At 49.1% G+C, this 15,848-nt stretch overlaps 1 protein-coding gene and 1 pseudogene across 4 annotated transcripts in view; both read left to right on the top strand.

Moving 5' to 3' along the window:
• The first annotated feature begins 2,298 nt into the window (after positions 1 to 2,298).
• Positions 2,299 to 15,848, top strand: part of TMEM40 (transmembrane protein 40) — a 32,657-nt gene continuing 19,107 nt past the window's right edge. For 3 of the 4 annotated variants that reach the window (XM_059663641.1, XM_059663640.1, XM_059663638.1), the window contains exon 1: positions 5,648 to 5,936. The gene's annotated coding sequence lies outside the window, so the exon portion shown is untranslated. Of the gene's footprint in view, positions 2,323 to 5,647; positions 5,937 to 15,848 lie in introns of those variants that run through there. The other variant, XM_059663639.1, reaches the window with a different exon arrangement.
• On the top strand, positions 7,987 to 11,674 carry LOC132215137 (ATP-dependent RNA helicase DDX54-like; annotated as a pseudogene).

The raw sequence follows: 15,848 nt of genomic DNA, 5'->3' as shown, positions 1-15,848 counted from the left end.
GCTCCGTCGTCCCTCCTGAGCGTCAGCCCCAGCACGTGGACGGCCAGCAGCGGCTTGCATGCTCCCAGCGACGGGGAGGTCACTACTTATCACGGGACAACTCCTCCCTGTGATTCCCGTGGGTCCCGGCTTTTCCCGCTGAGCCCCTCGACCCTGCTCGGTGGCCGAGGCATGGTATCACAGTCTCAGGTTGGAATCCTAGTTCCGCCAGGCCCCCTCCTGTGTAGCCGTGGCCAAGTCACTGTCCTTCTCTGGGCCTCAGCTTTCTCCTCGAAGCATTCGGGGTACAGGAGCTGCTACTTGTAGGTCAAGCCACCCACAGCCCTTCCACCCTACCCCACTTCTCATGCCGGTCTGTCCAAGAGCCAGGTAGGATCTGAAAAGTGTACACCGAGGCCGCTGCCTGCCACCCCCAACCCTCAGGCCACCGGGATCCGTTTCTTCATTTTATAGCGATGCAGCTGAGACCCAGAGAGGCAAAGGGGGTTGCTAAGGGTCACCCATCTGGGATGGAGTTAGGACTGACCCCAGAACCCTAATACCTTGGGCAACAATTCTTCCGTGAAGCTGCCCACAGTTACATTCAAGTTGTGTGGAGGACAAGGAGAGCCCTCTCTAAATAGCCAGGAGGCTGCTGGCTCTTGGGAAAGGGAGTAGCTCCTGCTTTGGAGCAAGACAGTCCTGGGTTCAAATCCCTGCGAGGCTGCTTCCTGGCTGTGTGGCCTTGGATAACAAGACACGCACTGAGCCGGGCAGGCCAGGCTGTAATGTCTTTCTTTAACGGGGGTAGGTCTTGCTCTCATTATATACAATGTATTTACTTACGTGTTCAATCCTAGTATTCTAAGTGTTGACACCAAATGTGTGGTTTTTTCCCCTCACACAAAGCAATTCTGGCACTAACTACCCATAGTTAGCACAGCCTCCAAATGTGAAGGGCTTATTTCCGAGACATTTCCTCCATTTCACATGCCAATTGCAAGTCTAGGCCTCCCACAGTTCTGACTGACCTACTATTAATCGACGGTTCCCAAGGCTTCCTCCTCAGGTTCAATAATTAGCTAGAAAAGCTCACAAAACTTAGGAACAAGCTTACTTATGTTTGTTGGTTTATTATATTGGTATAAAGGCTATAAATGACCAGCCAGATGAAGTGGAACATACGGTGAGGTCTGGAAGGGCCCCAAGTACAGGGGCTTCTGTCCCCATGGATTTGGGGTACACCACTTTCCTGGCACACTAATCTGGAAGCTCTCTGAACCCCATAGATTAGGGATTATTATGGAGGCCTCATCACCTAGGCATGACCAAATAAATATTAGCTCGGTCTCCAGCCTCTCTCTCCTCCCAGAGGCTGAAAGTTCCAAGTTTCTAATCACAGCTCGGTCTTTCTGGTGACCAGCCCCATCCTGGAGCTATCCAAGAGCTCACCAAGAGTTGGTTCCTTAGAACAAAAGAGGCTTCCATCACCCAGAAAATGTCAAGGGATTTAGGAGCTCTGTGTAAGGTGAGCTGATCACCTCCACCAACTAAGGGAATTACAAGCGTCTTTGTCAGGAACTGGGTACTCACAGTAGGTGCACATTCTTTCCCCCTTATACCTACAGTGCATAATCCTCAGACAGAAGAGGTCACTAGGGAGTTTCCATCAGCCAGAGGGATCCATGGCCCCATCACAAGAATGCCAAGGGGAAGTGAGAGCTAACTGTCCAGGCACTGATCTGAGCACTTTGTACAGATCTCACCCTGGGTAGGAGCTGCCTTCTCCCGTGTTTGTATGGATGTGGAGACTGTGTCTGAGCTGTCTGCTGTCTCCAGAGTGCACGTGCTTGCTGAGTCAGGTGGGCCTCAGGCTGGCAGTTCTGGAATGCAGGGAAGCCGGATGCCACGCTCAGCTGCTGAGCTGGCTCCCCTGGGGCTGTCAGCTGTGCCCACAGGACAGTGGGGGGTTGCCTCATGAATCAACACCCCCCCCTCACATGCTCTCTCTCTCTCTCTCTCTCTCTCTCTCTCTCTCTCTCTCTCTTTCTCTCCTCTCTCTCTCTCTCTCTCTCACACACACACACACACACACACACACACACACACACACACACGGCAGTGGGGTCACCTTGGGATGAAGTTGAGCTGGGGCCTCCCTTACACATCTGGCAGCTCTGTCGTGGTCCTGAAGTTCTGCCTGTGGCACAGATAGGAAATGCCCTGAGTCTGTGCCTCCACCCTGTGCCAAGTTCACATACAACCAGGTGCTGCAGGAGGTAAATTCTGCATTTGCTCAGAGAGGGGGAGTACCTCAACTTGGAACTGGAAGGCCAGCAAAAGGTAGTGGCTATTTTTTTTTTATCACCTCCTATGTGTCAGTCATTCACATATGGTAGGAAATATTATTTAGTCCAGTGGTTCTTAAACTTGAGTAGGCATCAGAATCGCCTTGGGGGCTTGTTAAATTACAAATTGTGGGTCCCGCCTCCAGAGTTTGTGATTCAGTAGGACTGCGATGAGACCTGAGAATCTGCTTTTCTAAAAGGTGCTGTTGATGGTGCTGGTCCAGGGACCATATTTTGAGAATAATTAGTTCAACTTCCTTTTCCCTGCTTAGTGATGGTCTTCAAGTTTCTTCTTACATCCCTCCAGGACAGAGGTCTAATTGCCTGTTCTGTCAACCTATTTCTAAATAGTTCTTACTGTGACGGTATGAATTGTGCGTGTGAGATAAAAACTAACTCTATTGGTTCTCCCTTGTGGCCCCTTCTTTCTGCCTCTAGACTATGCTGTCATCACAACGGAGCAGTTGGAGGGGAGTGGGAACTTGCAATTAGAACAGGGTCTCCCTCACCCCCACAGTCCACTGACCACCAAGCCCTGTCCATTCTACCCTCTAACTCAGTGCTGTCCAACAGAAATACACTGTGAGCTCTATGTGCCTATGAAAAAAATTTTAATTTTCCAGTAGCTACTTTAAAAATAGCAAAAAGAAGCAGGTGAAACTAACTTTCATAATATATTTTATTTAACCCAAGATATCCAAAATAAGCTATTGTATATATTTTATTTTCATACCACATCTTGGAAATCCAGTGTGTGTTTTAAACACACAGCACCTCTCAATTCCGGCCAGTCGCGTTTCAAAGGCTCCATAACCAGCCACATGTGGCTGGCGGTTTCAACAGTGCAGGACCCTGACCCTGTCCTTATCTCTCCTGCCCTGGCTCATGCTCACCGGATGCCTACCTCCCACAGCTTCCCCACCAATCCAAAATAAGGTAGCCAAATTGTTGTCTGAAACTAATAAATTTGATCGGGTCTGTTTTGCGTGGCTCCCCATCACTCTCAGCATAACATCCAGCTTCCTTGGCCTGACTTCAGAACCCTGCCTCTCTCACTCTCCCTTCTCCCTGCCCCCGCCCCCCTCCTGCCGGGGTCCGACCCCAGCGGGTCCAGGGGTTCCCAAAGGCGTAGACGGAGTCGGCGAAGAAAGAATGACACGGAGACAGCGTTCACTTGATCAGCAGCCTAGCCAGGATCTCCAGCCAAGTTCTGGTCTCGATCTCCAGAGAGGTTCTGCTTTGGATCTCCAGGGAAGTTCTGTGGCCATGTTCCCTCGCTAGGCTCTCCAGCCAGGTTCGGTCTGAGATCTCCAGCCAGGTTCGGTCACCATGTTCTAGTCAGGTTCTCTTGCCAATTTCTGTAGTCAGGTTCAGTCCAGGATCTATTGCCATGTTCTCTCCAGCGAAGTTCTTCTGTCTCCAGGCTCCCTGTAGGTTCTGTCTTCTGAATTCTGTCTCATGAGTTCTGTGTTCTGTCTCTGTCTCTAGATTCTGAGTTCTGTCTGTTGTTGTCTTGTTGCATCTGTATTTATACCAGTTCATTTTAATCCTGTCAATCTCTATTACAAAGGTTAGGGCGTTTCTTATCTCCATTCCAGGGAGAAAAGATTATGTAGTTTAAGCATGATTGTTCATAGTTAAAGTGATTAATTACCCACCTGGCACTTAGTTGAGGGGTTTTATTCCCTCCCTAACTTCAGGGGAAAATCCCTACCTGGGGAAAACAACCTTTCTCAGAGAGGTGACCTTGGTTAAAACACAGCACCAAGAAGGTGAGCAAACATATTAAGAACCGTATGCCATATATGCCAGGTCCCTTGAAACAGCAAGGATGGACCGGCTCCCGGCACCCTCCAGCTCCCCACGCCCCTGCTCTCCCACTGTACTGAGTCATTCGCAGATCCTCAGCACAGCAGTGTCTCTTACCTCTAAGCATGTATGGTTGCGCACATGGTTCCCTCTGCCTGGAATGCCTGTGGAATGCTTCTTGGGCTACCCTTTCAGGTCACTTATTTGTTCAACAAAATGTATTGAGCACCTGCTATGTGTCAGACACTGTCCTAGATCCTAGAACAAACAAATACACAGCCAGGAAATATGCGTAACAAGAAAATATACAGTATGTCAGATGGTGAACAATAAGGCAGGATGAGAGGGAAAGGTGGTGCTGGCAGTTACTACGTCACTCAGGGTGGCCAGGGAAGAAGGTGACATTTGTGTAGAGACCTGAAAAGTGAGGAAAGCCGCCAGGTAGCTGTCTGGGGAAAGCATTCAAGGTAGAGCGAATGCCCGGTGCAAAGGCCCCAAGGAGGGAGTCTGACTGGAGTGTTTGGAGCACATTCCAGTGTGACTGGGGCAGAGTGAGAGAGGAAGTCACAGACATTAAGATCAGAGAGAGCAAGAGGCGGGGTTGTAGATGATGCAGGGCTGTGAAAGAACTGGAGTTTTATTCTGAGTAAGGGGGAGCCCTGGGAGGGTGCTGGGCAGAGGAGGTACATGATCGGAGATGGGTTTTAGTTGGATTATTTTGGTTGCTGTAATGACAACAGACGGTGGGCTGAGGTCAGGAGCAGAGAGACTAGCAATTGTATTGTCTGGACCAGGGTGGTTGCCATTGAGAAAAGGGGCCAAGTTTGGGATATGTCGAAGGTGAGGCCAACAGGGCTTTCCAGATAGGTCAGCTACAGAATAGGGGAGAGCAAAGAGTAAAGGGTGACTCCCAGATTTTGGCCTGAGCTTAGAATCTGGATGACTCCTCTTCTAGGAAGCCCTGGGAACTCACAGCTCCTGGGGCCTTGCCCTCATGGGGCCTGTCATGGCCTGTCTTCCTCTGGCCTGGGTGCTCCCCAGAGCAGTGTAGGACTTGCTTACTGTCCTGCTTTTAGAGTGTTTGATAAGTGAGTGAGAGGCAGAGGCAGGCTGAGCTGGGGTTAGTCCTGGCCTTATCTGTAAGAGGTTGGTTCCCCCTCCTGCCCACCTCCCCCACCTCAGGACTTGTGTCTTCCCATCTGCACAGGCAGTGAATGTTCTAGCCTTTGCCCAATTTCTTCACCAGGAGAGGGCACTGCCAGTCTGCTCACAGGAATCCCTAGTCCCTTGAGTGCCCACCCCTCTCCACCTGCTGTCTGCCCAGCCTCACCCTTCCCAGTAGCATCAGGTTGGTCCACATGGCTAGGCCCTGAGTCAGCCTCACCAATGCAGGGGGAAGGAGGACTTGGGAGGCGCCCCACCTCCTCCCTGCCCAGAGCTTAGCACAGCCAAGGGTGGTGCAACATCCCCACCCTTGGTGCAGCATCACTTCCCCCTGGAGATAGAGGGCATGGCCATGGCCCGGAGACGGGCCTCTTGGGGGTGGTTGCCCCATCTGCTGCTCCTGGGGTGTCATAGGGAAGAGACAGGTCAGTCGGGAAGGCCTGGGGCTGATAGCACTGGCAGGAAGGAATGCCACTTCGCTGAGTGAGTGTGGCCCAGGGACACGTCACGCCCCGCCCCCTGCCTGTCATGGGGGTGTGGCGGGGCCTCTCCAGCCGTCCTTTCCCCCTGCCCAGCCTGGCATCAGCACAGTCCACACTCAGCTCACCTTGTACCTGACAGGCCTCGGGACAGCAGGTAATGGGACATGGGGCAGGGTGAGGGGTTATGTTCTAATTGGCTCTTCGACGCGGCAGATGTTTTGTGGTTTCTAAGTGGACCTGGATTTGAATTCCAGCTCTGTGTCTTCCTAGCTGGGTGAGCACCTCAGTTTCCATCTCTGGGAAAATCAGGGGAGGATGACAAATATTCACCCCCCGCCCCAGGTCTCTTTGAGGCTTCAGCCGGGCATAGCAGATGGCCAATTCCTGATTCTGTCACTAACTTGCTTCCGAAAACCCCTTGATCTTTCTGAGCCTGTTTTCCCAGTTGTGAAATGAAGGGTCTGACTAGATACCTGACTAGATACCTCTACCCTGTGGGGCCAAATAGCTTCGGAGGGTGAGGTTATGTCCCCTCAAACCTCCCAGCCTCTGCTTTGACCAACAAGGGAAGTGAAGGACAGGACACCCTCCTGTCCCAGCACCACCCTCCCCGTTGCCCCCAGCTGTCATCCCAAATCAGGGGAGCCGCCTCTGCTCAGAGCATCCCAGCTTCTCTCCTCAGAGGCAGCATTTGGGACTCGAGTCAGTATATTTTTCTTTCAAGGGGGAACAAGAAAGATGATATATGGTCTCTCATGCCTGTTATTTATTGTTTTGTTTAGAAACTGCGAGAAGAGTTGAGTCAGGAAGGCGTGTTGGGGGAGCTGTATTGAGTGAAGTGTGGCGTGTCCTGTTTGGGATCCAAACTCAGCAGATCAGGAAATAACGAGACCCCCTCCTGGCACTGAAATTCCTAGAATTCAGGCTAGTGTAGCCATCTAAGACTCTAGGCACCTGCGCCTCGCAGCCCTCGAAAAGCCACCACACTGCTCCACATCAGGGACCATGCTGGGCACTGCCCTGCCAGAGGCCCTGTTTTACTTTCACAACAATCTTATGTGTGAAGCCCTCTTTAAAAAAAAAAAAGAATAAAAACTTTATTGAGCTATCATTCACATGCCATAAAATTCACCCCTTTAAAGCGTACAATTCTGTGATTTTTAGTATATTCGCAAAGTAGTGCAACCATCACTACCATCCAGCTTAGAACATTTTATCACCCCCAAAATCACCCCATACCCTTTGGCAGTCACTCCTCACTCCCCTTTGCCCCGGCAAGCACTAATCTGCTCTCTTTATGGATTCGCTTATTCTAGACATTTCATGTAAATGGAATCATACAGTAGATGATCCTTTCTGACTGGCTTCTTTCACTGAGCATAATGTTTTCAAGGCTTATACATGTTGTAGCATGTGTCAGCACCTCTTCCTCTTTATGGCTGGATAGTATTGTATTGTACGATCATATCACGTTTTGTTTATCCATTCCTCAGCTGATGGACATTTGGGTTGTTTCCACCTTTTGGCTACTGTGAATAATGCTTCTGTGAATATTCATGTACAAATCTTTGTGTGGACACGTTTTCAGTCTCCTTGGGTATATATCTAGGAGTAGAATTGCTTGGTCATATGATAAATCTATGTTTAACATTTTGAGAAGCTGTCACATTGTTTTCCAAAGCAGCTGTACTATTTTACAATCCCACCAACCATGCATCAAGGCTCCAATGTCCCACACCATCGCCAGCACTTACGTTTCTTACCTCAGCCATCCTACTGAGCATGTAGTGGTATCTCATCGTGGTTTGGATTGGCATTGCCCTAGTGACTAGTGGTGTCCAGCACCTTTCCATGTGCTATTGACTATCTTTTTCAGAAAAATATCTAGTCAAACTGTTTGAGTCTTTTAAAATTGAGTTCTTTTTCTTTTTATTGTTGAGCTGTAGTCATGCTCATGTTTCCAGAGGATTCTGAGACTCTGAGAAAGGATGTGACTTTCTGAGGTCTTCACAGTCAGTGTTGGGTCGAGGTGGGAACTGAATCCAGGCCTGCCTGACATTCAAGAGCCAGCAAGCTCTTTCTGTGCACCGAATACCTCCCTTCTGGTTTTTTTGTTGCCAAGTGTGTGTGTGTGTGTGTGTGTGTGAGAGAGAGAGAGAGAGAGAGAGAGAGAGAGAGAGAGAGAGAGAGAGGATGGTGGGAGTGAAGAAGAGAGAGAGGAAACAGAAAGACAGAGAAACTTAGATGAGAGGATGAGAAAGAAGAAACTGGACTGGCTCCCACCTTGGGGAGTCAGAACCAGGGAAAACCTTTTAAGACTGTTTCTTCCGATTAATTGTCAAAGATCTGGGGAGGCCTCACAAGAGTTTATTGAGTGGCACACTCCCACCTAGTTTTCCTTGGTCCCTAAATCTGAAGTAAATCTGATTATACCCCCAAGCCCAAACAGGGAATATCCTCCCTAGTGTCTAGCTGGGCCTAGGGATCTGGCACAGTAGTTGTCACAATTTCTGATTGTGAAAAATGCTTGAGGAACCCCAATCCTATATAATAAAAGGCTAGTATGCAAATCGATCGAATGGCTGAAGGACTGGTCGCTATGAGGCGCACTGCGGTGTTCAACCACCATCCGGCCCGCCCCCCATGCCCAGGCTGAGGCCGCTCCAGCGGGTGAGCTGCGCCCACATCTACAGCGCCCTGGACCAGCCAGCCCACAAGATCAACCTGGCCAAGATCACCCATGGCAAGTGCTCTACCCCCTTGGTGACTGACCTGGCGGCCGGGGGCCTGGACATCCCGCTGCTGGACAACACCATCAACTTCAGCTTCCCGGCCAAGGGCAAGCTCTTCCTGCACCCTGAGCTGGCACAAGTGGCACAGCCTACTCCTTGGTGGCCCCAGATGAGGTCCCCTACCTGCTGGACCTGCACCTGTTTCTGGGCCGTGTGCTCACCCTCTCCCGCCCCCATGAGGAGCCCTCAGATGCTGGGCCGGGTGCACAGAGCGTGGTGGACGCCAAGGACTGCTGCCTGCGGAACACCCTGGAGGTGTCGCGGGAGCAGCGGGGCCTGGGCCACGGACAACGCCCAGCTGCAGTATGTGCGCTTGTGACCGGCGCCCTCGCCAGAGTCCATCAAATGAGCCAAGGAGCTGGACCTCGCCGGGCTGGGCCTGCACCCGCTCTTCAGCTGAGCTTCGAGGAGGAGGAGCTGCAGCGGCTGAGGCTGGTGGACAGCATCAAGCAGTACCGCTCGCGGGCGACCATCTTTGAGATCAACGCCTCCAGCCGGGACCTGAGCAGCCAGGTGATGTGGGCCAAGCGGCAAGGCCATCGCCAGCTTCCAGCAGGGCGGCAGGAGCGGCAGGAGGGCCTGGCTGGCCCAGCCCGGAGCTGCCCAGCGCAGCAGGTGGAGCATCCTGGGGAAGAGGAGGAAGAGGAGGAGGAGGAGGAGGAGGAGGAGGAGGAGGAGGAGGAGGAGGAGGGAGAGTGTGGAGGACATCTTCACAGAGGTCTGGGCCTAAAAAGGCAGCAGCCAGGACCTGGGCTGGGAGCCAAGAGGCGGGAGGAGGAGGCCGGCCCGCTGGACCAGGATTTCTATGTCCCGGATCCGCCCAAGGACTTGGACAGTGAACGGTGCCTGAGCGTTGGTGGGGACAGGGGCACCTGGGAGCAGCAGGTGGCTGGGCTGTCCTGGACCTGATGGGGGGTGAGGCCCAGATCCTGACCAGGGGCCGGCAGCAGCTCAAGTGGGATCAGAAGAAGAAGCAGTTTGTGGGACAGCCAGGACAGGAGGACAAGAAGAAGATCAAGACAGAAAGTGGTCGCTACATCAGCACTTCCTACAAGCAGGACCTCGACCACAAGTGGAAGCAGAAACAGAAAATCGCCATACGCTCAACGCCTGAGCCCCAGCAGCCGCCAGCAGTTGGCCCTGTCAACGGTGTTGTTTCGCCCGATCCGGTGGGGGCATGTGCAGGAGGCAACCAATTGATGTGTCTTTCTCACATCCATGTTTCTCTCTCTGTCTCTCTCCTTCCCTTCTACTCTAAAAATCAATGAAAAATGTCCTCGGTGAGGATTAACAACAACAAAATATGCATACATACATACATATACAAAAATACATGAATATTGGGGGCCTGGGGAACGGGGCCCCACATGTGCAGGAATTTTGTGCACCGGGCCTTTAGTAGATACATATTTATAGATTTAGAAATTATGTACAAATATTGTGGACCATTAGCTAACGTCTCAATGTATACTCGTAGTGAATTTTCTCACTGATGATAGTGATGGATGTTCACATCTCAAATAGTTTTTTCTTCTTATTATTATTTCAGTAAGCAAGTATACATGCGAGAGATCCCATTCATTGTTGTTTTCAACGTGATAATGTGGCTGATGAAGGACTTGAACTGGGGAGGGAGGGGGGTCTGTCTCCCACATTTCCTGCTGCTTGCTTGTACTTCCTAGATTAGCGTTATCTCCACTCGAGGTTCCTTTGCAGGGACTCTTTGAAGCCACTTGTCCATGCTATGGGGGCTGAGTCAGTCAAAGCTATATTGTTTGATCCTCAAAGCCACCCAACCCAGCACTAGTACACCGAAATATGTCATAACAGGCTGAATGTAAAAAGTGAAAAATGTGGCCACAGCCGACCTGCCTGTATTGTTGAGCTCCCCGCTGGCCTCAGGGGACATGACATTTGATGTCGGACATATGGCAGAGGGTGCACATCAGAGCTGAACGATGTACTATTCACTATTTTTTGTTAAAAGTTAAGTAGAGATAGATGAACTAATATTTTCCTCCTGTACTTTGGAAATTATTATTTTAGAGAGTAAGAGGTTCTGAGCGAAGGACATCTAAGCCAACCCCTGCCATTCCTCAGCTTGCCACCTCTCATGGTTGGGTGCTCATGACCACCCCAAATTAGATGTCATTTTAAGGAAATTCTTTTTGTATATTGAGCTGGCACTTGTCCCGCTGGCTCCCCAAGGTCCTGACCCCTCTTTCTGGGCTCACAACCCCACCTGTCCCCCTGTCCTGAAGGAGTCCTGCAGAGAGTTGGGGATAGTGACCAGATCTGTCCATGCAGTGCTCATCCCTAGATCCTGCTCCACCAGCCACATCCCTTGGGTGTTGTCTCTATACCCCCACATCCTCTGGATTCTCTCTGTTTGTCTAGATCTAATTTCATGCACATCCCGGGATTGAACTCAGGATGGGGGATAGTAGGATGTGGGTCACCTTCTTTACTGTAGACTCTATGCTTCTATTAATATGACCTAAGGCCGTATTAGCTTTGCTTTGTAGCTCTATCACCTTGTTGGCTTATACTGCACTTTAACAAACATTGGTGGTGTACCTACTATGTGCCAAATACTAAGTTAGATGTTTGTGTTAAAATTTACTTACCTTTCAGAGTGTCTTTCAACACTCCCAGGTCTTTCTGTGTGAACAGCCTCCAAACTGGGCCCACCCATCCTCTTTCTGCACAAACTTGACTTTGTCCCTTTGCACCGTTTTGTTTCGCTCCTCAGGGGCAACCTAAGGCCCTGGCTGCATCCTTGGATGTTCTGTGGCTACAAGGTTCACCCAGAGTCATGACAGGTCCATCTGGCTTATGGTCAGCTGGGCAGTGTGGGTTGTTTTCTCACAACTAAACTGCCTGGACAGACTTGGGACAAAATGGCAGAGGAAGTGTAAACTGTGGCATCTTCCTTCTTTCCCTCATGCTTGGACTTCCAGCCTTAGATCTGAGTTTATATCCAGACTCCTTGCTGTGTGGTCTTGGGCAAGTCTCTCTTCCTTTCTGGAGCTCAGCTTTGGGTTCCTGGCTGCAACTCTGTAGAATTCTAGCTTGGAGAAGAGAGACCGTCAAACCTGGAGAGCTGGTGGAGAGAGGAGGGTGGGTAAGATGAGTCTGTGACCGGAAGGGGGAGAGTGCTGAGGAAGAAGGGCTGTGGACAAATGGAAGACCTTCTAAAGAGAAGAGGGAGATGCTAAAGAAACTTTGCCAGCCTAACATTATTTTTTTTCTTTTTGAAATGGTTGGGGGTTTGTGCATGTGTGTGTGTTTTTAAAATTTTCTAAATGAACCCTCACCAGAGGATATTTTTCCATTGATTTTCAGAGAGACTGGAAGAGAGGGAGAGAGACAGAGAGAAACAGCGATGTGAGAGAGACCCATTGATTGCTTGCCTTCAGCACACACCCTGACCAAGGCCAGGGATTGAGCCTGTAACCCAGATATGTGCCCTTGACTGGAATCGAACCCGGGACCCTCAGTCTTCAGGCCAGTGCTCTATCCACTGAGCTAAACCGGCCAGGGCCTAACATTATTTGTCTAAGCTCTTAAATTCAGTATTTTATGACTATTTTTTAAATTAAAAATTGTTAATTTCACATTGTTTTTGTTTTTTTATTTTTCAATACACTTGATATTCAATATTATATGAGTTTCAGGTGTACAGTACAAAGTGATTCCGCCATAAGTCTAGTACAGCTATTACAATATTATTGACTATATTCCCTATGCTGTACTTCATATCCCTATGACTATTTTGTAACTGCCAATTTGTATTTCTTAATCCTTTCCCCTTTTTTGCTATCCCCTAATCCCCTTCCATCTGGAAACCATCAATTTGTTCTCTGTATCCATCAGTCTGTTTTCGTTTTGTTTGTTCATTTATTTTGTTTTTCAGATTTCACATATAAGTGAAATCATAGAGTATTTGTCTTTCTCTGTCTGACTTATTTCACTTAGCATAATATCCTCTAAGTCCATCCATTTTGTTGCAAATGGTAACATTTCACTCTTTTTATGACCAAGTAATATTCCATCAAATATATTACCACATCTTTTTTATCTGATCATCTACTGATGGACACTTAAATTGCTTCTATATCTTGGCTATCTACACTAATAAAAGAGAAAAATGGTAATTGGCGTACGACGATACCCTTTTCATTGGCTAATCAGGGCTGTATGCAAATTAACTGCCAACTAAGATTGGCAGTTAACTGCCAGCAAGATGGCGGTTAATTTACATATGTAGGCACAATGCAGGGAGGCGAAAGGGAAAACAGGAAGAAGCCCCCTGCCACTGACAGTGATCGGAAACCCAGGGGGGAGCTAAGAACTGGGGGGCAGGGCAAAGGCGGCCCTGGGGCCACCTTTGCCCTGCCCCCCAGCCATGATCGGAGAATCAGGCGCCTTTTCCACCCTGGCCAGTGATAGCAGGAAGTAGGGGTGGAGCCAGCGATGGGAGCTGGGCATGGTCAAAGCTGGCAGTCCCAGGAGCTAGGGGCCCCTTGCCTGGGCCTAAAGCGGAGCCCACGATCGCGGGGCCGCTGCAGCTGTGGGTCCCCGCTGCCCGGGCCAAACGCCTCAGCCAGAGGCATCCTGCAGGGGCAGGGGCGGAGCCCACGTGATCGCGGCGCCCCCCGCTGCCACTGCAGGTCCCCGCTGCCCGGGCCAGGCGCCTAGGCCAGAGGCATTAGGCCTGGGAAGGCGCGGAGCCTGCAACCGCGGGGAGCAGGGGGTCCCCTGCCCAGGCCTAACGCCTGGGCCAGAGGCATCAGGCCTGGGCTGGGGGCAGAACCAGTGATGGGGGGAAATGAGGGTCCCCTGCCCAGGCCTGACGCCTCTGTCAAAGGCGTCAGGCCTGGGCAAGGGGCCGATCCTGCGATTGGAGGGTGATGGGGGTCAAAGCCTGAGGGTTCCCAGTATGTGAGAGGGGGCAGGCTGGGCTGAGGGACATTCCCCCCCGCCCCACACCCAGTGCACGAATTTCGTGCACCGGGCCCCTAGTTGTATATAAAATGTTCTTCTTTGTCTCTTGTTATAGCCTGTGTTTTAAAGTCTATTTTGTCTGATATAAGTATTGTTACCCCAGCTTTTTAAAAAAATATATTTTATTGATTTTTTACAGAGAGGAAGGGAGAGGGATAGAGAGTTAGAAGCATCGATGAGAGAGAAACATCAATCATCTGCCTCCTGCACACTCCCTGCTGGGGATGTGCCCGCAACCCAGGTACATGCCCTTGACCGGAATCGAATCTGGGACCTTTGAGTCCACAGGTCAACGCTCTATCCACTGAGCCAAACCGGTTAGGGCCCCCAGCTTTTTTTTTTTTTTTTTTTTTCATTATCATTTTCATTAAGTATTTTTCAATCCCTTTGCTTTTAGTTATTTATATTTTCAATTACAGCTTACATTGTTGCTATTGTTAGTTATCACTTGAGGATATTTTTTCCATTGCTTTTTAGAGAGAGTGGGAAGGAGGGAGAGAGGGAGAGAAAAAGAGAGAAAAACATTGATGTGGCCAAACCGGTTTGGCTCAGTGGATAGAGCGTCGGCCTGTGGACTCAAGGGTCCCAGGTTCAATTCCGGTCAAGGGCATGTACCTTGGTTGCGGGCACATCCCCACTGGGGGGGCGTGCAGGAGGCAGCTGATTGATGTTTCTCTCTCATCGGTGTTTCTAACTCCCTATCCCTCTCCCTTCTCTGTAAAAAATCAATAAAATATATTTTAAAAAAATAACAACAACAATAAAAAACAACAATGATGTGGGTGGGGAGCAAACCAGCAACCCAGGTACATGCCCTTGACTGGTAATCAAATCTGAGACCCTACTGTGCACAGGCCAATGCTCTACCACTGAGCTACACTGGCCTGGGCTACAGTTTACTTTCAATATTACTTTGTGTTGGTTTCAGGTGTACAGAATAGTAGTCAGATCATCATAAACTTTATAAAGTGTTCCACCTGATATTTTCAGTACCCACTTGGGCCATACATAGTTATTGTAATGTCCTTAACTATATTCCCTAGCCTGTATTTTACATTCCCATGACTATTTTGTAACTTCCAATTTGCCCACCTTTTAACTTTTAGTCCATGTGTCTTTCGATCTGAAGTGGGTCACTCATAGGCAATATATACATATATGGGTCTTGTTTTCTTCCCCATTCAGCCACCCTATTTCTTTTTATTGGAGCATTCAATCCATTTACATTTAAAGTAATTATTGATAGGTATGTAGTTGTTACCATTTTATTCATATTTTTTTGACTTTTTTTTTCTTCTTTGTCCTAAAGAAATCCCTTTAATATTTCCTGTAATGCTGGTGTGGTTGAATACCTTTAGCTTTTTCTTGTCTGGGAAGATCTTTATCTGTCCTTGGACTCCAAAGGCTAGTCTTGCTGGGTAGAGTAATCTTGATTGTAGGTCTTTGCTTTTCATCACTTTGAATATTTTGGGCCAATCCCTGCTGGCCTGCAAAGTTTCTATTGAGAAATTAGCTGGCAGTCTTATGGGAGCGCCCTTGTATGTAACTAACTGCTCTCTCCTGCTTTTTTATGATTCTCTCTTTGTCTTTAACCTTTGGTATTTTAGTTATGATGTGTCTTGGGGTGGGCCTCTGGGTTCATCTTGTTTGGGACTTTCTGCACTTCATGGACTTGTATGTCTATGTCTTTCGCCAGGCTAGAGAAGTTTTCAGATATTATTTCTTCAAATAGGTTTTCAATCCCTTGCTCTCTGTCTTCTTCTGGTAATCCCTTGATGCAAATATTATTATGCTTGATGTTTTCCCAGAGGTCCCTAAAACTATCCTCATTTGGGGGGTTCTTTTTCTTTTTGCTGTTCCAATTGGGTGTTTTCAACTACCTGTCTTCCAAATCTCTGATTCAGTTCTCTGCTTTATCTAATCTGCTCTTGATTCCCTCTAATGCAGTCTTCATTTAAGTTATTATATTCTTCATTTCTGACTGGTTCTTTTTTATGGTTTCTATCTCTTTATGTAAGTTTTTCACTGAGGTCAGAATGTACCATGGGAGAACTTGACCCTGACATCATTGACTTTGAAGATGGAAGAAAGGGCCACAAGCCAAAGGATGTGGGTGGCATCTAGAAGCTGGAAAAGGCAAGGAAAATGAAGGATAAGAAGGGGGAGGCAGAGGAGAAGAGGAAGGAGAAGAAATAAAACAGCAGCAAGGAAACGGGTTTTCCCTCAGAGCCTCTAGAAAGGAAGGCAGCCCTGCCAACACCTGTTTT

This window comes from Myotis daubentonii, chromosome 14, assembly GCF_963259705.1.
Source record: "Myotis daubentonii chromosome 14, mMyoDau2.1, whole genome shotgun sequence".
Lineage (NCBI taxonomy): Eukaryota > Metazoa > Chordata > Mammalia > Chiroptera > Vespertilionidae > Myotis > Myotis daubentonii.
The sequence above is the reverse complement of the archived record's forward strand: the minus strand, read 5'-3'. Positions and strand labels throughout refer to the sequence as shown.